Genomic DNA, 22,026 nt, shown 5'->3' on the forward strand with positions numbered 1-22,026 from the left:
CCGCGGGAAGGGGCTGCGTGCCCCGGGAAGGGGCTGCCGGCGGGGCGGGCGGGGGCCGGGGCGGGCGAGGGGCCGGCGCCCTTTCCCATGCGGCTCACGTTGCCGGCCGCGCACGGTCTGCTGCCCGCCGAGGGGAGGGGAGGGGGGGCTGCTCCGCCACGGGCCCCGGGCAGGGCCGAGATCTCCTCCCCAAGTTGTGCCGCCCGCTTTGTGCCGGCAGCGGCGGCCCCCGCGAACAAAGGCGGCGGGCGGAGGGCTCGGAGCCTCGTCCCGTCCCGTCCCCGCCCGGGAGCCCAGCGGAACTGGCGGAAAGTTGTGCAAGGCTGGGAAGGGAGCGCACGGCTGTGAGCCCCGAGGGCTCCAAACAGCCCCCGAGCCGCTCCCCCGTTTTCCTGCTTTTCTCTGTAGGTTGAGTGGCTCCTCACAGACCCCGCGGCTGCCTCCTGCCCACTCATTTACATAACACTTGGGCGGAAAATACAGCCAGCTCTTCTTGCCGCGGAAAAACGTTATTGAAGAGTTGCTTACTCTCCTCGTGAAGTGTTTTCAATGTGTTTTAAGAGCCAGGAGTAGCGTTGGCTCTTCCTGTTTATCGGAGTAGTTGCTGCTTCACGAGGCACCAGAGTGCTTTTGCTTTTACTCCAAACCTCACTCCGGGACTGGAGAAAGTTGGGTCTCGTTTGGGAATGGGACTGTATTTTCTTGGGTTCTATTTTGCTTTGCTTTTTAGCGTTTCCTCCCGTGCATAATTTCCCGCTGAGGAAAAGCTGTATCAAAACTTGTGGTGTTTTAATGCATTCTTGTTGGTGTTCCAGGTTGATAAATATCTCAAAAGGGTATATCACTTCATACTTTTAAAGTTATTTTTGTCAAGGCTTAGATTTTTTCCTCCTACTGCAGCTTATATCTAATCAGTGTAGGTCCTCTGTTCAAGCTGAATGATTTACTAATATAATGGTGTCTGTTTGGAAACATAAGCGTTTATCAGAAAGTATGTGATTTTCATTTGCATTAGCTGTTAGGAAAGCTTTTATAACAGATAACTTTTTGGTTTAGGGGAAGAAATCCTTTTTCTCTTTAGACGTAGACTGACAAATTAACTTTACTTCCCCTTATTATGTGCACATGCAGTACTTTGCAGAAGTTTTGTTCACTACTTCAGTGGAATTTGTTGTCTCTGAATCAGTAAGAGAAAGGAATGGTGTGTGATGATTTAGGCCAGGCTATGTTTTTAAACTGGGAGGAATGCTACTCTTCTGTCTCTTCAAAGTAAATAGAGTTTTTAAAATTCGGATGGTGTTTAATGAACGTATTTAATCTTCTGAATCTTTTTGTGAAGAGCACATGCAATGCAGTGCATTACACTTGAAATAAAAGTAGCATAAAGACCTTATTTGCAGAGCTTCAGCCTTGTCCTATGTGGACTGTGTGTATCAGGTAATTCTAGAAAGACACAGCAAACATTGCGTGTAACTGCTCATGAAAATGCTCTTCCATAACAAAGTATTGTGCTTTAGTGAACTTGTGGAAACTGATGGATGGTTCAGTACTGAAATGCTTTATGTATTCTCTGGATAGACAAAATCTGTTTACTGGGATCACTGCTGTGGACGTTAAGAGAGTCTCTTGTGACAGCAAAGGCTACAAAGATTTTAGGTATTTGTCTGATGAAGACCTAGACCTGTGCAAGCATAGAAACTGACTTACTGTCAACAAACTTCTTTATCTTGCTTTGTGGTGGTACAGCCACTGGTTACTACACAGGCTCTTCTGGCTAAATGAAGCAAAGACAGTTTAGCCCAGTCTCCTGTGCCTCTCAGTGATCAGCAGAGGATGTCTGTGAATGACTGTAGGCAGCACTAGGTGCTTACAGGTCCTGGCCCAGAACACCCTTCCGGCTGCTATCAGTGTGTTCTTTAGGGCTGTGTCATTTCTCTGTGTTTGGCAACCCTCAGTGGCTTCCTCTTGGGTGAACGTGTTTGGTGGCTTTGAGGGAGGAATGGACCAGTCCTTGTTTTGAATAATTGTGTTACCAGGTGTATTGGGAACCTTCTTATTCCTGTGTTAGGAGAGAGGAAGAGCACAAAATCCCTGTCCATTCCTCACCTGTCTCAGTTTTGTTTTTAGTAGAAAATGAAAGGTGGTTCTCCATCTTTCACTTTGTAAAGATTGTTGGTGAAATAATCAAGTAATCAATTTTTAGCTCCCTTCTGTGTTCAGCCAAAATCAATAAATAAATATAGCAGCTTGATTAGGCTCTTACTTCAATATTAAACTACACATTTACTTTTCTTCTTTGAGAACTTTGGATATGCAGGATGCTTTTTGGCTACAATGAATGTGAGAGGTATTGTGGCTCACTTGTGAGGGGACATTTCTTGGGCAGGAAGAGGGAATTGGAGTAATTAAACTGTTGCAATGGTGTGAATCCTGCCTGGGTCTTTGTACCAGTGGTTCTGGTTACCTACTCCAGTGTTTGTCCTGTATCAGTGCATACACTGCAGTCATGCATTTTCTAATAGATCCTTACTAGGTTCTTTTTGTCAGTAATGTGGACGTGATTTATGTCTGTAAGGTCAAGCACTTCAAAAGTAAGAAATGTCAGAGTAAAAGGAACTACTGCATTCAGTTTTGTTCATGATCACTTTGGCAAAAAATACGTGTTCATCTCCTCAAAACTGCTTGTTTTTGCTAAATAGGCAGATCTGTGTAATTCAGTAGCTCTTCACTATTTTGTTTTCTCAGTGTTCTGTGAAACAATTGCAGTTATTTTTACAATGCAATTATTTTAAGAGTTAAACAATGCATTTTTTTCTATAATGTCATACCTAACCTACCAGCAGACATCTTCTCCCATTTGCTGAGGTAACTAAATTGAAGATGTTACCAACACACACAGCTGGTTGATAAGAGAAATGTGTGAAATATGGTCCAAAACTAGCTTGCTTAGTTCAGGTAAGCTTTGCCTGAGTCTTGAGCTGAGACAGTTGGCTTTGCTTTGTGCTGGAGGATGAAGTGTTGATGTGTGCTGTTTTGATGCCACACTTCTGGTTTGATGGTTTCAGCACCTGTGTTCTTACAGGTAGCTGCAACAGCAAGATTTGCTCTCAAACAGCTCTTTTTTCCCAATCCAAATCCCTTCAACGTGATTGGTGGTGGCTGTTGCACTGTGAACTTGCAGAATTTGTGTAGTTTTTGGACCAAACACAAATATGGCCATAAAATAGAGATGAGTGGCATGTTTTAAGATATAAAAGAGACGAAGAAAAAAACTCCACCAAACAAAATAGTATGTACTGTTTTCAGTTTTGACTGTAATTTAGAGTTACACCAGTATTATACATTTGCAGTGTTATTTACCTCAGCTTATACTGGGAAAAAAAAAAAGAAAAACAGTTTCCCTTCAATACTCTCATAAAAAGTTGAGTGATGTTTGGACTTTTGTAACCCAAATACATTGTTATGAAACTGATTAACATATTGATACACCTTAGGTGTTTTGTGGGCAGGGGTCATTGGGATGTGGAGGGGAAAGAAATGGATTTCTTTAAATTGCTCGGTCTGTGTGCTTTCTAAGCAGCTCCAGTATTGAAGAAGCCCATTGCAGGTAGTGCCTGGCTAAGCTGGCCTAGGTGAGTCTAGTTCATCTTGTGACCTGAGACTGAGTGGCTGCTTACAGCAGAGGGACAGCTCTGAGGTAGTTAGGGTTAAGTAATGCTTCCTGTTCAAAGGCGTCCAAAATGTGAATGTTTTGAAATGCTTTTTTCTTTGAAAACCTTTCAGTGGTGCAGATGGTGTGACCTGCCTGATACTTCTCTGGAGAAGCAGCACTGAGAAGTGTATGAACTCTTCAGCATGGACAGGCTGACATGAAGTGCACTCAAGAGGGCAGGGCACACTGCTGAACGCTTTCTAAGCACAAGATCTGCCTCCTTACCGAGGCAGGAGGGCTGCCCTAGGGTGGAGCTGAGAGGCATGCATGTGTTGTGGTGAGATTTGGCCTTGTGGAGCTGGAGCTGTGGTGAGTGGGAGGTTAGAGGAAGGTTGCAAGAGAGTTGCAGTAATTTCCCCTTAAACTCTTCATAAACCTCAATCAATGAGTCCCGTCACTCCAGTATCCTAGGCTGTAATAATAAATTAAATCTTTCCCCTTCCTGTTCTCCCTCTTTGCACATGGGTCTCTCTTTGAAAGTAAAAAATCTGAACTGATTCTGGGATAATCGTTGTACTTGTTCCTATGTACCCTTCACTTGTTCCTCAATTTCTTGGTCCAGTGTCAGAGCTTGTTGTTCTCCCTCTTCAGCACTTCATCCTTAAGAAATGTTGCTCTGGATGGCTTGGAATGTGGGAGGTGACCTTTACATGATACAGGTTTCCAGAGACTTCCCCTGTGTGTTTCCTTGGTCGGTTTATCAAAGAGCTTAAGGGTGGTGGTGGAGACTTGATTACACATGAAGTTTTGGTGGGTCCTTTTGATAGATTGAAGTATTTCTTAATTTGGTCATGCAGAGTCAGAGTTACTCAGCTGTGGCTTTGTGTTCTTGTAGGTTGTGGCAATGGCTGTGCATTTCAGAAGGACAGGAGCTGCAAACCCTGGGTGTGTGTTGTTGACAGTAACTACTTAAACTCTGCCCTCTTTGACCGTCATAATGTCCTTACTGCACACATTAACTCCGTGTTCTCAGAGATGCTGGTGTCTACTTTTGGAGCATGTGCTTCTCAGGATAAAGTCTACCGTGTTGTTTTAAAGGTGAAACTTTACATTTAGGTCTGTTGTAGCGTGCAGGACCTGCCTATGCTTATAGGGAGTTAGTTTGCTGTATTGCAAAATTGCATGTGAAAGGTTATTACTGTCTTTGTGTAAAATATGGGATGTGCTTTACAGGATAGAATGTGTGTCTGTATATATCTGCAGGAATGATGATAGTCACAGGGAATTCAGAATTGAACAGGCTACTTCAGGACAAGCTACTTGTTTTACTAAATGACTAACAAGACCAAAGCATCATAAGCCAATGGGGAAGAAAGGGTTTCAAGCTTTTCCCCAAGTTCCCTTTTTAGGAGGGTAAGCTGCTCAGTGTGATCCCTGGCAAGTGCAAGCCTTTTCAGCATTGTAGCATACTTCATGCTTGAGAAGTTGCTCACTAGCTATTGCAGTAGCTGCAAAATCTAGCATTTCTTTGCTAGACCTGACAGTAGCGGGTACATTGCTTTTGTTGACTTCTTCATTGCCTAATAAGGCTTTAGAATATGCTAGAAAGTATTTTCTTTAATGTTCAAGGCTGTAACCATTAAATAATAACCAAAAACTGCAGCTATGGATTCAGACCTTTCTGAGGTAATGTTACTCATCTTTTGTGGCAAGTGTGATCCCACACAGCTTGGCATAGTGCTGAATCTCTGTTGAAAACAGGATGTCTTCACCTTTGCTTCACCATTGGGTCTGTGTCTTTGCTGAGCTGCGTTACTTGTGGCCCTGAGCTCGGGCCAGTAAACCTGCAGTTTGCCAGGAGTGTTTACTTATCTTGCTGTTTATATCTTGTCACTTTGTTTTAATTCATGCGATGATACTCAAAGCAAGAGATGATCTAGCACAACAGAAAAGGGCCCTGAAACTGTGATCCTGGAGATACCCTTGTCTAAGTTATTTTTAACGTTGGTTTCTGAGTTCTGCTGTGGCAGTTTCATCTGCTGTTGCCAGAGCTGATGATCATGTCTACAGATCTGTGGTGTTTTTCTGAGTGGGTGGATCACTGCAATGGCAGGTAACTTTTTTTTTCTTTACTACAGAGTACAATAGTGACAGTTTTGTGACAGTTTTTATGGATCTTGGGGGCTAATCTTCAGCATCCTTTAAAGCGTGCTAAGGCGAAGATGCTGTGGTTTTCAGTGGGTTGTTTTTTGTTTTGTTTTGTTTTTGGTTTTTTTTTTGGGTTTTTTTTGCCAGGAAGCTTTTGTCATTGTTTGTTTCTCCACATGCCTAAATAGTAGTCCCTATTTGATCTTTCAGCAAGAATGAGTTTGAAATGATCAATGTGTTTAGGGCACACTGTTTGGGGATTGCTTTTCTCTTAATTTGCTAATTGCCTGCAAGAGTTGAGGAGGAGGGAGGCAATATCAGACCTGCTATGCTGTCCCCACCTGGCCCGTGTTTGAACTTGTCTGTGTAGCCAAGATGGGGCACACACGACCCTTATGACAAGCCTCTGGTGGAAGGGGGCAGTTGTATCCCTCTGCTTTCATGGTGTTTTCTGCTAGTTGTGTTATCTGGGGCAGCAGGTGGATTCTGCCTGTGCTGTTGGTGGTCTGGGTAACAGCTAGACTTGGTTGCTGCTTTTCTCCCAGCTTGCTGGACTTCGTGCTGCCCTGCACTTGCTCTGCTCTACCAACTGTGTGGTACACGGCTCTGAACAGCCATTTGATGTTCATGAAACATTTCAAGAGTAACGTGCAGGCTTTGGTAGCCCCTTAGTAACATGGTAGTAATGCTAACTATGTTTTGACATTGTGTGTCTTCAGGGGACTGGTTATATGTGTGAAAGAGGTCCTACTAATAATATCTTAGGTGGGCTCTAATACACAGGTGGCTGAAGTTTATATTTTGCAATATTATAATACAGAAGTGTTTCTGTAAATAACCCTGAGTATCTCCATAATGGCTGCTTCCATAGGTTGTCCAGATGTTTAACCTAAATTTGAAGGTTTTACATACCTGACTGCACTACAACTGGGGCAGTTCTTAGACATGGCTTGCTGTAGCAAAACAACTTTGAAGTGCACAGTTACATTTTGTTTGTTTCCAAGACATCCTGTATTTTCATCTCATCTTCAAGGTCAGGCTGAATGGAGCTTTGAAGAACCTGGTATAGAGGAAGGTGTCCCTGCCCAAGGCAAAAGGGTTGGAGTTGCATGATCTTTAAGGTCCCTTCCAACCCAAACCATTCTCTGATTCCATTACTTCAGGTTGTGTATTGTATTCCCAGCTTTATAGCTTATTGCCATAGTGAATCTATTGTTATTTGTGCTTTGAACGCTGTTAGGCTTGACTAGTTTGAAATCAAGTAATTCCTGATGTGCTACAGAAAAGAAGAGGGCTGATAGTGAAATAACTGAGGGTCAAACTTCAGCTCCACCATTATACTGACGTTTGGCCTGGTGGGAGCAGTAGATAACACTCGGTGTGACTCAGGAGCACAGGCAGGAGTTTTGTTTGAAGAGCAGAGGTGGGTGGTGTCTCCTCGTGGGGTGGGTGTGTGGCTGTCTAGTGAGGGGAGCTGCATGCTGTGGTTGCTGCCTGCCTATGTAGGAGGTACATACAGTCATCCTGCTCAGCTTGTGGCTGTTTACACAGGCTGTGGGAACCTTTCAAAAGGGTGCTGGGAATGACTGGAAAAACAAAAGCTTGTTTAGTGGCACAAAAGAAATGTTAACGTGTTGGTCCTTCTCATTCCTATTGTTTGTTTACACTGCAGTGTGGTGGGAACAGAATTGATTGCGTAGGCAGGACATAGCCAAGATTGAAAAGGAGAAACTTATCATTAAACATTTTACCCTTCCTTCATAAAATAATTTCAAATGTCACAAAGGTTGAAATGCTGTATTCACTTGTCCTTTATGGGGTTGTCATTTCATATTGTATTTGACCTGCCTAGTTGCTACTGAAGGGAGTGGCTCCCAACAGCTTCTCCTACCCATATCTCTTCCTGCACTAGCTATTGGTTTAATCTAAGTTTTTGTCAAGGTTATTCAAATTAATTTTGTGCTATTGATTTTCTATCATTTTAGTTCCTCGAATTTAAGTGAGAAAGGAACTAAAAAGCAAATTGAGTTGTCTCAGTGTGACATGGAACGTGTGTTAGAGCTGGCACGGGGGACACACAGCTGGCAGTGAATCCTTTGGGCACTGGCCATTAGATCAGCTTAGCTGTGCCTTGAAACCTTGTGGTTGTGATTTGATGATCTGCTGTGGAGTGTGTGCTATAAACTAAAGGGTGAATCTTGTTCCCATGTCCCTTCTTTGCTTTTGTGGTTGTGCTGTCCACTTCTGAAATCCAGCTAGTTGTGAACCAACATGGGTGCTGCTCTTGCCTGACTTCTTAGCCTTTTCTGTAAGGAGACAGTGGCATTCACCCTCTTAACATCAAGACAAACGTAGGTAATCTGAAAGTGTTTACAATCCTTATACTGAACTGCAGAAGTATTGTCATATGTATCATGTTCTAAACTGTATGCATGAAATAAACCACCTTCAGCTACTACTGCCAATTCAACCTTTAAAATAGAGCATGTGCTTGATATTCAAAGGTTTTTCCCTCAAGTTCTCTTCATATCACCGTCATAAGCGTGCCAATCTGGACAAACTAATCCTTTTATTCAGCAGAGCTACGTTTAACACAGTGATCAAAGCTGCAATGTACAGAAATATTAGTATTCAAATCTGTAAAACACAAAGGAAGCAAATTGTTCTGTGAGCAGTGGAGCTAACTAAACCTAGTTTCCTGTGGATTTGTCCTCTGTCTGCTGCTGTATCCCATCACTGCAGTAACAGTCCTGATTACTGTCCTGTTATCTCCTGTGACCTCCCTTATCACAATATGTCAGATCCTGCAGCCAGACTATTACACCACTCCCCATACCCTACCTGCTGGCTGGGGTAGAGGCAATGTATGCTGTGGTGGTTGCAGAGCTGTGTGGAGCTATGCTTGGTGACTGCTGCCAAAGTGGGGGGAAAATTGCATTCAAGAATTCTATTGATTGTGAAGCTGAGAGTGTAACTTTTGTTCTATTCTCTCTGCTTATCAGTTGTCGTCTCCAGAAAAGCAGTAGGATTTCATTATAAGGTGTGTCTATCTTTTTTTCAGAATCACTTTTCACAAAAATGTACTGTGGCACTGAAAAGTTTGATGTATAAAGCCTCAAGTAGTTCTGTTCTTCTTTACATTGTTTGTGATGCTTTAACCCCAGTTTAGTTGAATATATATTTTTTTGTTACAAAAATCCAGTTAAACTCAAAGTTCTTAGTGGTTTATTTTCTATACCTTTTCCTTTATATTCTTCTGCATCTCTCAGTTACAATTAACATATCCAAACTTTCTGATGATTTTTGGTTTCCTCTTTAAGATGCCTGTTACTAAATTTGACCTTTTTAAACTTAAACTACATTTCAGACCATTTCTTATGCCTGCCTAGGAGTGCTGTATATTTACGAAGTGCCTATAAAATGCTGTATTGAGTTTGTAAAGTACCAAATATAATATTCTCCAAAATATTTAATACACATCCTAATTTTTTTCTGAGTATTATTCTTGTACGGATTGTCAAGAGTCAACGTGTTTCTTTCTGAATTTTTTGTTAAGATCTAGAATGTTGATGAGTAAAACATTGACCTGGACATACAATGCCTTGCTGATTATTTTCTTTGCTGTGTGTTTCCAGTCTAGCTTGAAGTTAAACTACATGAAATTCTTAAGGTTCCTTTTTTTTATCTTAACCTTAATAGCTTTTATGTGAGTGAGTTTTGCCGCTTTTTGCTTTCTGGACCATTAGGGACTACTATGTGTTGCAGTTCTAGTGCAGAGTTGTGGCCTTCTGCTGTTAACCCTCTTCCGTAAATTAACAGACCACTTACTGCTTTTTCTTTTTGATGCTTTACTGCTGGCATCTAAACATGAATGTTTTCCCCTAACACCAATATTAATTTTACTTAATGGCCTCTTGAGACTTTGAGGGAGGTTTTTTGAAAGTCTTTCTTTCAGCAATTTCTCTCTAGTTCACTGTTGTTATAAAATTCTACTAGCCTGAAAAAGCATGGTTTCCTTTCCAGAAACCATGCTGTGTAAATTCTCTGATATCAACCTGCATATGTTTTGCCATCGTATTCTCCAAACAATTGTTTCAGCTAGCTTGCTATGCATGAATGGCTTATTTGTTTGTAACACATTAAATCATATTTACTGGCTCTTTCAAATGCAGGTAAGTTCAAATGCAGTAAGTGTGTTTTCTCACATTCTAATACTAGGTATTTTTGGTAGGAGATGATTGTAGTTTTTATTATTTATAAATATTTTTTTCTCTTGTTCCTGTGGAATCACTCAGTTCTGATTTCTGCTAATAAAATGAGAAAATGCAAAAGTACCACGTCCTCCAACTGAGGTATTGGTGGTTTAGGTTTGTTATCTCTGTTCTACTCTCCCAAATTGTGTAGTGGAGTGGTGGCAGCTGAGAAACTTACGTGCTCAAGTAGTCTTTCTTACACTTTGAATGCACTCCTTACACTAGGAGATCTTGAATTTGGATGGCAGAAACACTGAGATGTGCAGTGGAAAGGGAACAAACAGGCTATAGAGGTCTCCCTAATTAGTGAACAGGCTGATGCCTGTGACTTTTTTTTCCCCAGAAGGAAATCAACCTGCAAATAAACCCAAAGTGAATAATTTAGCTTTTCTCTGGAGAAAAATGGTAGCAAGAACTGTTCAGTAGTAGAACCATTCTGTTGCCAAGTAAGCCCTTGCACAGACACAGTGTCCATGAGGCAAAGCCATGAAACTGCTGTGGCTGTTTTAGTGGAGAATAATGAATAATGTTATTCCAGTGGAGATTTAATTTTGTAACTAATATTTTGAATCAAAGGTCAAGCTCCTTAAAACATTTGAGTGTAATATCTTTTATCAAGATGGCAGTTTTAGGAGAAGTGTCAAAAAAATTAAAATACTTATATATTTTAATTGAAATGTTCTGTTTTAAATTGTGTTTAGTAAATAGTTTTAAATGTAGTCTAGAAGAATTGGCCCACTGGATCGTACTAGCAGTTTTTCTTTCTAGCCTAATATTTTCTGTCTGATAGCCATAAAAGTGAAAATCTTGTCCAGGAACCCAGAAGTTCCCTAATTCTTCACACAACCCATCTCAAAAAAAATGGATGCATGCGGAACATAGAGAACAAGATAAATTTTAGATGCTTTTCATTTCATGCTTGTTCTCCAACTACTTTCAGTTATGGAATCTCTGAGCCGGAGGTTGTTTCTGTTTATTCAGAAATTCTTGAATGATTTCTCTTCTGAGAGCTTGTACAATTTCTTCTTGAACCCTTGTAAAATTTTTCATCTCTGTTGCATCCTTTTGCAACAAATCCCACAGATCTGCTGGCTGTTGCCTGAAGAGTCACTCATGTTTTGAAGGTGGCTTCTCCATCCTTCCTTAGCTGCTTCCTCTTGTTTGTGTTGCAGGGGACAATGAATCATTACTATTCTTTGCCTTTCATGTCACTTGCCTCTGGCATAGTCCCTTGAAATGGGAATCTCTGTTCCTAAAAGGACCATTTTTTCAGGTCCCAGTTCCTTCTATATTTAAGCACTTTTTTCTGTAAGAGCTCACCTCTTACAGACGGCAGATGCTCCTTCACTATGTGATTTTTGTTGTAGAAATGTAGAGATGCTGTTTGGGTAGCAGTGTTACTTACTGGTGTTTCATCAGTGAAGTCACCTCTGTGAATGGCTCTGCATCTGAAGTTTAGGCTATACTGGAGGCATGTTTGCTGAAGAATTGTTTGAGCCTGTGAAAATGATGGGTACTCAAGGAAGGATGAGAAATTCTCATTTGTGTCTCCAGGAAATGGCAATTCCTGTATGGTCGTTTCTGTGGTCATCTTTTGATATGGTTAGAACATCAGCTTAGCAATGCTGAAGTTTCACTCTATTGATGTTATAGATCATGAAAAAATAAAGAAACACTAGGATCTATCTGAAATGATAGATAGCAAGTTTTCCATGTTAGCATTACAACTGTTGCAACCAGGCAGAGCAAACAAAAATTCAGCTCTTGTGATTGAAATTTTCTTTTTGGTCTGTAATGTTAAGAGCACATTGTGAACTTCAATTTTATTATCATCCCTTGTGAGTACTTTTGTGAAGAAAAGTAAATTTAATCCTTTTCAGTTTTCTATATGCCTCTAAAGCTTTTATTTAACTGGGTGATTTCTAGATCTATACAAATAGGTTGTGTTTAGGAATAAGAATCTAGAAGAACAGATTATAGAGTCTATTTCTTAAACACTCCTATAAATGTATTCATTGAAAGAATGTATTATGTGTAGAAATATATAGGAGGGTTCTGCAAGCTAGATCTTGAGGTATTAAGGTGTTAAAGGCATGTAACTTAGAGTGTTTGTTTAAAGTACTAGTTATTTAAATTATCTGAATTATTTGTATAATGTCATAGGCTTTTAAATTTTTTGTAGTTTTTTTTTTAGTGTTAAATTGATTGCTAGCATGGAGGAAATTCCAAAGATACTTGTGAAGTATCTTTATTTTAGTAGTGTTAGAAGTATTTAGTATTTAGAAGTATTTTAACTCAGTGGTTAATTTTCAGTTGCTACTAGTGATAGGCTCTCATATTAGCTCTTCTGGAATACAGGTGAAGATAAGATAAATCTAGGTTTGACCCTGCAGTCTCTGGAGTATACATGTAGATTTGACCATTAGAATACCTGTAGAAAGCTATGCACTTGCATAATGTTTGCTGCATCAGTAGCTACAAATGTAAATTTGTCAAACTTCTTAGTCATGTCCTTTTGTTCCCTCAGAAAAGGACTAATTGTCAGTTTTCCATTGATAAAAAATCATTAGTCTAAGCTTCTGTTTATTTACTTGTAAGAGCAAGAAGTTAATCTCTGAAGAGTGGAACTTTCCAAGTATGCTTAAGTCATTTAGGAACATAAATTCCACTGCCTTTGTATTGTGAGAGCAGTAGAATTGAACTGAAGGAGAGGATTAATTTTGGAAGTTAAGCAAACCGAAAAGTGCAGTTGATCACAAATATCAGGCAGCGTATTGTGTTCTTGATTGATTCTTGTATGGATCTTCCCAGCCTAAGTGAATATTAGACTATAGTATTGTTGGAAGACCTGATCGGGTATGGGCAGGGAGAATTAGCAAAGTGTGACATCAGGACTTAAATAGGGAAATAATATGTCCAAAATATTTTTAATTGCTGTTTGAAAGTCATGTTTATCCTCTCTCAAAGAGAGTATAAGAAAAGCATTGTGTAACTCTTTAGGATCGGTGTCTTTGCAATAGGTATCGTCCTGCTGTTTTCTTTGCTAGCACATGTCAGTGGTGCAATAGTAGGCAAAAGGCCCCAAAAGTCTAAAAAAGCTTTAAGTGAAAACCTTAGAAGGTGATCAATACTTTACAATTAAATGATCTGTCTCTTTTTGCTATGAATTTTAATGATCATTTGTTTGCCTCTTGACTACTCACCAATTAACTATTTGTTTGGCAGGAACTAGGAAGTCTGCAAAACTTGTTGTATGACTCATTTCAGCTATCAGTTGTTTTTCTGTACCTTATCAGGCTCCTTGACAACTGTTTAATTGAAAAGTTTCACATGCTATTGAAGTGTTATTGTTAGAATAAGCACTTAATTCCAGAAGGAGGATATTATCTCATGGCTTGATAGTGAGAGTCACAGTGTAGAGGGAGGGATGCTATCTCTGTCCTAGATAGCAGACTTGTTTATTTTATAAATAAAGATTATTTTTTGCTGAATAACAAAGGATAGAACTTTGGCTGATTGTACATATTATCTCTGAGTAGGGACAAATATTTTACTGCCATTCTGTTACAAGAACTTTCACTGAGAATTCAAATGCTATATCCAGTGTAACAAATGGGAATCTTGTTCTAGAGAAGTTGCAGTAATAATGATGAAACTTGCATTTTCTGCTTGGGTTGTTGTGCATATAAAATAAATCAGTAGTTGCAATGTGCTTGATGAAAAGATGCAGATGAGAAATGGCAACAAAAGAATAACTTCAGATTGCTTCTAGAAAAGAGGTGTTTCACTGGTAAATATGAGTAAGAGTACATATACTTTCCCCTCTCACATACTATTTTGCTTTATTTTCTGTGTCAACACCTTATGCAGCTTCAATACTTGTATATTGCTGCTAGTAAAATTGTCTTTCACAGGGTTTAAACACAGAAGTTTAGAGGAAATACCTACCTGGCCTTTTTAGTCTAGCTGATGATAATTAGATGGAAAAGGACATTTTTTTCCCTTCCTTTTTGGTGGCCCTGTCTCTAATCACATAATAATGGAGCTACTTGTTAACGAAGCAAATCTAGAAATTGTAAGAGAGGAGACTTCATTTTAATGCTTTCAAGGATTGCTGGCATTGTGCAGCCAAAGTCAAGGCGAAAACACTGATGTTGTTTGGAGGAAGTTTGTGGCAATTGTTATGTTAGTGCTGGTTATTGAGGATAGTTACAAACCCCCCTCCAGACATCAACACTGAGTGCTGGGAACTCAGGTTCAGGCTTTGCTTCAGTTTAATTGAAAGCAATGGACACAAGTGCTAATAGCATTTTTGATCTTTGCCTGCTACAGCTTTTCTCATTTTTGTTTGTCAAATCCAAATGAATCTTTGGGTCCAAACTGAGTGTGCCCTTTGAATGGTTTTGGTTTTGTGTATAGTCGTGGTGGTCACTAGTACCGGTTGTCAGTGTTGCATAGGAAGCTTTACATAATGCATTAATATGATGGATTTGAGCTCTTGTCAGGGGAGATCTCTTCACCAAAAGCCTTAAACGTTTCTGATGATGAATAGGCAGGAAAGTTTGTGTCCCACTTGCTGTGTTTTGAGAAGCCAACACAAAGGTATTTTACTATCAGTTTAAGGAAGTGGAGAAGTTAACAGATTTTAGAACTTCTGAGTTGGTGATTTTTAAAGAAAGCATAGTTAAATGCATTCTATGAGGTTTCTGATGTTTCATAGACTAACAAAAGGTTGCTTTATTAGTAGCTTTAATGAACAAATCGCTTTATTGGCTTAGACATACTGGTTGCTTTGTCGGTCTAAACAGCTATGGGTTCTTGTTTCAATTCACCATTGTGCTGGAGTAGAGAAGTGATAGCCACTGACCTTCTGTTAAAGCACAATAAAAAGTTTTTTGTGAAGAAGGAAAGTGTGCAGGGAAAAGAGCAATGCAGTGCTGTGTCTTGAGTTCAGCAACGTAAAAATCAAGAGACCACGTACCTCTGTTGCTTTTCTTACTAGATGGCTCAGTGTAGTGAACCACCTGAAACATGAAAAGGCAGGACTGACTTTCTGAAGGCTGTTTTTCATGGAACCTGTGTGTAAAGAAAGAAGGTATTTATGTTATTAAGCAGATACATATTAAGCATATGCTCATTCACTTTTGAATAGAAAGTGTGTTAGTCTTCAAAAAAATTCTGTTTTTACTATTGGTTGTCTGACTTGTTTGTTGTTTTGTTAAGTGATTAACACACATGACTTAACTATAGCCTGTGGCTGAATTAAGTGACATTATTTTATTTCTTGAATTACTTCCTAATAATTTATTTAAATGGGCAAATAGCTGCTTTTTTTCCTCCTGGCTGTATGCTTAAGACACAGAAGAAATTTGTTAGATGCTGTAGACTTTTGTTAATGAAAATAATCAACTCAAAGTTGATGTCTGTGATACAGGTTGCTATATCAGGTGGGATGACATTGCAGTTGTTTTTGTAGTTATCGGCTTGCTTTAAAAACTTTTCATATTACTTGTTAAAGATGAGCATCTTTCTGTAACTAGAATAATAGTGTTGCAGTAGGAGTGGGGGATTCAGATAGGTTTGCCAAATGTATTTATATAACACATGAAGTTGTAATCATGATTAAAAGGATTAGGGATTTTCTCTCTAATGAAAGCACTGTATAAAATCAATTTATCATTCTCTGTAAATACTTTTTTATTAGGGATGGGACAGTACAGTGCAGCATGGTTTTTCTGTAGCTGGCTGGTTTCTTTTGCAGATTTGCTCTTGTCATTTGGTGGGAGCAGCTGCTGGAATATACTTTGCACTTTAGTTATTCTTGAATTGTGTTGTAGGTATTGTGTTGTATGCTTGGTGGTTATGGTTGCTGGGTCTAGTTTATAGTGGTAACTCTATTTGTAATACAAATAAAGTCTCTGAATTACTTTTTTTTTCTCATGGAGCAATTTTGTACCTTAATATGCTCCTAATTCCTCAGGAAAAAAACATGTTTTCCCTGCATCAGTTTGGGGAAAACTATGACAAGCAGTGAAACTGCCCATGCGTAAATTTATCTAGATCTCATTTTTGAGACAGTTGTTGGTATAAACTTGTTTCTGAGATTAGGAATGAGATTGGGTGAGTTTGTTTGAGAACTTGTCGAGGAGAAGCAGCCATACTGAGTGTGTGTTCAGACTCTGCATTGCCAATCCTGGTCAGAGGGGACCTGGGTTGCCATCCTGCTCTGGTTAACAGCTATAGCTCAACAGTGCTATTTACAGGAAATACCTTTGGGCTTTCTTTCATTTTCTTCTGAATCCTGTGGCATCAACATGTCATTAATGTAAAAATTGCACAAAGGAAACTTAGAGCAGAAAAAACCTCCTTTTTTTCCTTTCCCCTTCCTATGGGGAGCTGGGTAGGATATTTGATTGGCACTGTACACAGTTTCCTCTTACCTGTCTCTTCTGGTTACTGTCTTCTCTGCTTTTCCTCCTTCTCTCTGGTCTTTCGGCATGTGCTTGAGGTTTGTTTTGCTCTCTAGTGCAGTCTTGGTGCTATCTCCCTATCTCATTTTGGCTGCAGTTTTTTTTTCTCTACCCCTTTGCTTGTCCACTTCTGCCGTCCCACCCTTGTTTTACATTTTGATGTTTTTCAAGAAGTTTTGTACCTCTTCAAAATATGTTTTTCCTTTGTGAGCATAAAAATTAGTTGAGCTAGCTCTGAGTTGGAAAGGAGGTGCCCCTTCCAGAGGTCGTGTTAGCACCCCCTTCTGACAGCTACTCAAATATGTTCCTCAGCAATTCTGTACTTGACAATGGGTCTGTATCTCAGTTTCCCAATTTGCAAATTTTAAAGGTGACTTATGTCCTCAGTATTGTTTAGAATCAGTTAAGGCATCCAAGGATTTTGACTGTACAGCAGTTACTATAAAAGTTCTGTAAGAATAGTCAGCATGGCGGCAGTTGACTGAACACAATTTATATTTCTAAATTCTTTTTGTCCAAAGTATCCTTATGAGTGATGGGATTGAAGAGGTCGTGCAGCTTCAAATAATATGTTTTAACCCTTGGTACTGTTCTGTGGAAACTTGTGTTTTAACAGCTTCATTGGTTTTGAAGCTGTGTTGATGTTTTATGACTGCGCACCCATCTATAACTGGAGTATGTGATAGCAGTTGATGCCAGCTGTATGTGTTAAAGAAAACTGGCAGTTCTGGTGCAGTTTTCATTGTAAAGATAGCTTAGGTAAAGGTAAAGTAATAAAACTAATTGAAGAGTTTTAGCTGTCTAGAACTGTGCTGCAGTTAGCTTTTTTATTTTACATTTCTTCATCAATATCAGCTTCCTAAACATCCGTCTCAATATTGACTGGCAGCTGACAAACTGCATATATTGAAGAAAGAAGGTATGACAAACATCTGTTTGTTTTAAAGCCAGCAGACATCTGTGACATACAATTAAATGCCTACTGTAGAGCTCTTAGAGATCTCTGCATCTGCAGTGAGGACAGTGAATTTGGTATTCATTGTTCAAAGCATATACCTCAGAACACTATTTCTCAAGAGAAATAGTAAAATTTTTGACTATCAAGCAGGAATCAGCTGTAATGCAGCAAGAAAAATCCCTATAGTGGCTTAGCATTGTGGCTTGGAATCTATACAGAAAATGATTGAACATAACCAGCTATAGTGGGAAATGGTATGTGGAAGAAATTCCAACACTTTTCCCTAGCTTCCTAATAATCACCTACCATGGGCAGAGCCAAACTTTTTTAAGGTGAATTTGCATCAAATAGTACCAGGCCTTGCAGAGCAACAAATGCAAAGCTTCTCAATGAATCTTCACCTTCCTGTGGTAAATACTTGTTCTCCTCCCCACTAAAATCAACAAAATCTATGGGCCTTACATATTCACATACCAGAATGAAATATATTTAATACAGGTCACCAAATGTTGTTAGGGTAGTAACGGGAGGGAAAGCAAATAACTGCTAAGCACCCAAGTGAACATACTCTAGAAATGAGAAAAGACTTAACCATTCTATTTTTTAGACAAGCAAGATATCAAGAGAAAAGGGGTAGTTGGAGTCTAACCAAGGTGGGCCTAAAGGAACATTCAGAAGACAAATCTGTGGTTTTAAGTATGGGTTCATGTAGGCTATCCTGGCCTTTAAAAAGGGGTTTTGTGAAATTGCATTAATTTTCCTACTCCTTTAAATCTTCAGTATATCACATGTAAATAGTAATTGTCTATTCTGCCCTTCTTAAATGACAAATGCTTTCTAACTTTGGCCATTTTCCTAGAAAAAAAAGTTTTCAGCTTCCTCATATTAATTAACATAGCCCAGCTGAAATCAGAACTCATATTCTCAGCTTGAAGTTGTTCTAGAGGCTGTTCTCTGTCCTTTCGAAATGTGCAGATTTTCTGTGCCTGGTCTGTTCAGCTATATCAGTTTGAGTAGTAGAAGAAGGTTTATAGGTGAGAGCTTTTAACACTTTGCTGGGCCAAAATTGTTGTCTTAGAAAGCTCAGTTTCATTTAATTTGAGCAAAACATTAACCTGGCCTTTGAATGTTCAGTTTCTGCAGTTTAGGTTCTAGTTCAGCCTTGAGTGAGACTCTGGCTCATTTGGTTTTCATAGGGCTTCTGCCTTGCTAATCAGAAGTTATTTTTAACTTGCATAGCTTCCTTTTTCATCAGTCTTTTGGAGGTGGAAATGCAGACAGAGCAGTGGTGGTGTGATAGTTGGAAGAATTGGGGTTTCTATTCCTAGCTTCTGCCACTGACTTTGTCTGAAATTCTCTTATTCAAGAGCATACTATTCTATTTTATGCATCATACTCTATAAAATGAGAGTAGACATCTGTCAAATGTTTTGTGGTCATTGGGTAAAAGCTGTTCTGAGTGTTTGTTTCAGGGAATCACCGTTTGTGATGCCAGTATAATAGTACGGTTTTATTTCTTTGTGAAAAAGAAGCAGCATCAGTAGTTCACCATTCTGCATTGAAAGGGCAGCCTGTAAGTTATGTAATAATCTCAAATTAATATGTTCTTCAACATACATGTAACTATTAATTGTTTAATGGGAGCAGTGACTTAAAATGAATTACTAGTAGATTTACTGGACATTAGAAGCTTTAAAGAAATAAGTAGCTATATATTAATAAAGTGTTTGTGGGACTGTTTTAGCAGGTGCTAAATTTCTGTGCTATTGATGTTGTTCAAAATATACTTAATGAAATATAAATATTGTTCTCACATAATGAATGCAATATCCAAGACAGACTCACAAGCTCCAAGTGAGATGTTACTCTGCTGAATGGTACACATCTTATGTTTTCTCACTCTCATGGAAACAGCTTACTGCTATAGTTGCTGCATTAATCCATAATCCAATAAAGGGGATTTATTTGAGGGGTTGAAGGCAGAGAGAAGGAAAAAAGTCTCTATAGTGCCCTATGGGCACCAGTTAAGCTAAAAATAAGATGGGGCTCTTGAATGTCTCTGTGTTTGCCTTTCTCAGTGTTTGAGGCATACACCTTAAAGTTTCATGGTACTCTGTAAAAACTTTACCAAAATGCTTGATTTTTCTGAGAGGAGGTTTAAAACTTTCTTCTTTTATATTGAATATGGCACGTGCCTTATCTATATCTGTAAAATGGCCTATTTGTGCTTTATTTTAAAATGTTGCTTAATTCCTGTGTCTGAAATGAATTTCACAGAACAGCCAAGAAGACTTTCTAATTTTTTAATGCTTGAAAATTTCTCATGCTAGAATTATCATTTAATGAATTAGTGCTTTACTTCAATTTCCAGTGTACAGTTTAGATAAGAATAATGATATTGAGCTCCTCCAAGATATAAAAGCCTGGAAATCATTTGGTGCTCAAGATACACATATCTCCCTGTGGGTCAAAATAATTGGAAGAAAGTTTTGAGCAGGATTAAAAGAGTGTGTGTATGATTTAGAGGGCTACATTTTGGTTTTGGCACCTGCCGTCATGTGATGCAACCAAAGCCTTGCGCTGTCTACAAAACACTCGAGCCTGTGGGCTGCAAAGAGAAGCCTGCAGACATCACCAGAGTGTAACCCACAAAGTGTTGGCTGCCTGGGGCTGGAAATGTGCAAAAACTGTGCCCTGCTCTCTAGCTCCTCATTCCTCTTAGCTGGCGGTGGACTAGCTCTAAAAATAGTACATGTTACAGATGCTCCTGTTACCACTGCATGAAGGAACGGGATCCTTCTGCTTTGTGTGGGTAAAATTACAGTCCTTGAACATGAGCAGAAGCAGAGCTGCAGGAGCCTAGTCTTGGTGGACACTGGTGTCTGGAGCCCTTGGACCTGCTTCTGGTGTTCATCAGCTGGTTTATGTATTGTTTCTTCTGAGTTTGCAGCTCTTTGAGAAGTGTCATGCTAATTTAAACAGCAGGCAGCTGGAGGGTCTAGCATGCAGTATGCCATTAGACAGAATTGGCTTTTTTCCCTTTATTTCAATTTTGAGAATTGGTATAAAGCAGGTCCAGATTTTTGGAAGGAAATATTAATCAGATTGTAAAAATAGAGTTCTTCCAGCAAAGACAGTCCTTTTTTTTTGACCAAGATTGGTCAATTTAAAGTTAGTTTCATTTTTTACCCTTTTTATGTTTTACTATTGAAGTGGTGCTTACTGGGGAAGAGTACTGTGCCCCATTTAAGTTTTAATTCTTTTCTGTTTGTTCATTCTGCTGCTATTTTATAAAGTCAGGCAGAATGTTTTGTTAGCAAACAAATGGGAAGTACAAAGCAAGCAGCCCTTCCTTTTCTAACAAATGCTTCCATTATTCTTTCTTAGTAGTTAGAATGTTATGTCATGGGCCAAACTTGAGTTGATAACTAAGCTAGAAATGATAATAAAGTCTTGGTTGTGGGAAATGGATAAAGTTACTGATAAAATTCTTATTTTAAAAGGTGCCTAGTGTCTTCTTCAGAGTTGTATTTTTCTAGTTTAGACTTACTGGCTTTGCTAACACTTAGAGTAATGCTTTATTTTTTTTCTTCTGTTTTTAGTTATTTTGGTGAGACTGGACTTTAGTTCTATACTGATAATATCTTTATTGTTAATTACAGTTAATTGTTGGCTTGAGCTATTAAGAATTGAGTTTTAACCAGTTAAGGTAGGATGATACACGTAATAAATACAATATTTATTTTCCTGTTTAAATACTAATATAATGAAAATACTTAGATGGTCAGAGAACTGGAATATCTTGGAGGATGGGGATGGCTTAACAATACTGCATATGAATCTGGGCGCAGACATAGATTTATCTGTTAATCTGAATATTTCCATTTACTAGAGTACGATACAAAATGTATGTATGCAAGTTACTTAGAACCTGAGACGTGTTTTCACTGAGAGCAGTTTCAAGATTGTCTCAAGAGCTGCCTGTCTGTCCTGTACTTTCTGGCAATTCATTTTTAAAATAATGAAGGCTTGGATCAGCTGAGTTTACATATGTGAGAAATTATATATATGTGCATGTGTGTATATATATATATATATATTCATTGATGTGTTTATTTGAATGGACCGACTGCTTCCAAGGAGTCCACTGGATTCTGGGTGTACAATAGCATGACAGATATGGTGCTGTAGACCAGAGTGCTTATTCTATTTGTGTCTCTCACAATTTTTTCATCTCACACATCTGTATGAATATAAAAAAAAATGATAGATGCCTTTGGTAGAAACTCTTATCCAAGGCCATGCTGAGCAATTTCGTGATGTTATAGTTGCTAGAAAGCAAAAGTCATTCTGGAAAAATTTATTCTGACTGCTGGTACAAGGCAAATAAACAGAATCTCTTAAATTTCCATACCTGGTCCTAAACTTAGATTGTTCAGAGAATTTGAAAGACCTTGAGGACTGTTAGGAGTTGCTTTGACACACCACTCTTTAATCTTATGTAAATTCAACCAAGCAGACAATAAAATTGCAAACCCTCCTTAG

At 39.0% G+C, this 22,026-nt stretch overlaps 1 protein-coding gene across 3 annotated transcripts in view; it reads left to right on the forward strand.

Moving 5' to 3' along the window:
• The window catches only part of FBXW7 (F-box and WD repeat domain containing 7), a 176,497-nt gene that overhangs the window by 90 nt on the left and 154,381 nt on the right, over positions 1–22,026 (forward strand). The window contains exon 1 of one of the 3 annotated variants that reach the window (XM_083862051.1): positions 4,004–4,021. The exons of 1 other annotated variant lie outside the window; for it this stretch is intronic. The gene's annotated coding sequence lies outside the window, so the exon portion shown is untranslated. Of the gene's footprint in view, positions 1–4,003; positions 4,022–4,581; positions 4,598–22,026 lie in introns of those variants that run through there. One more of the 3 variants, XM_083862052.1, reaches the window with a different exon arrangement.

The sequence above is a fragment of the Zosterops lateralis genome (assembly GCF_965231275.1).
Source record: "Zosterops lateralis genome assembly, chromosome: 5".
In the NCBI taxonomy this organism is placed as follows: Eukaryota; Metazoa; Chordata; class Aves; order Passeriformes; family Zosteropidae; genus Zosterops; species Zosterops lateralis.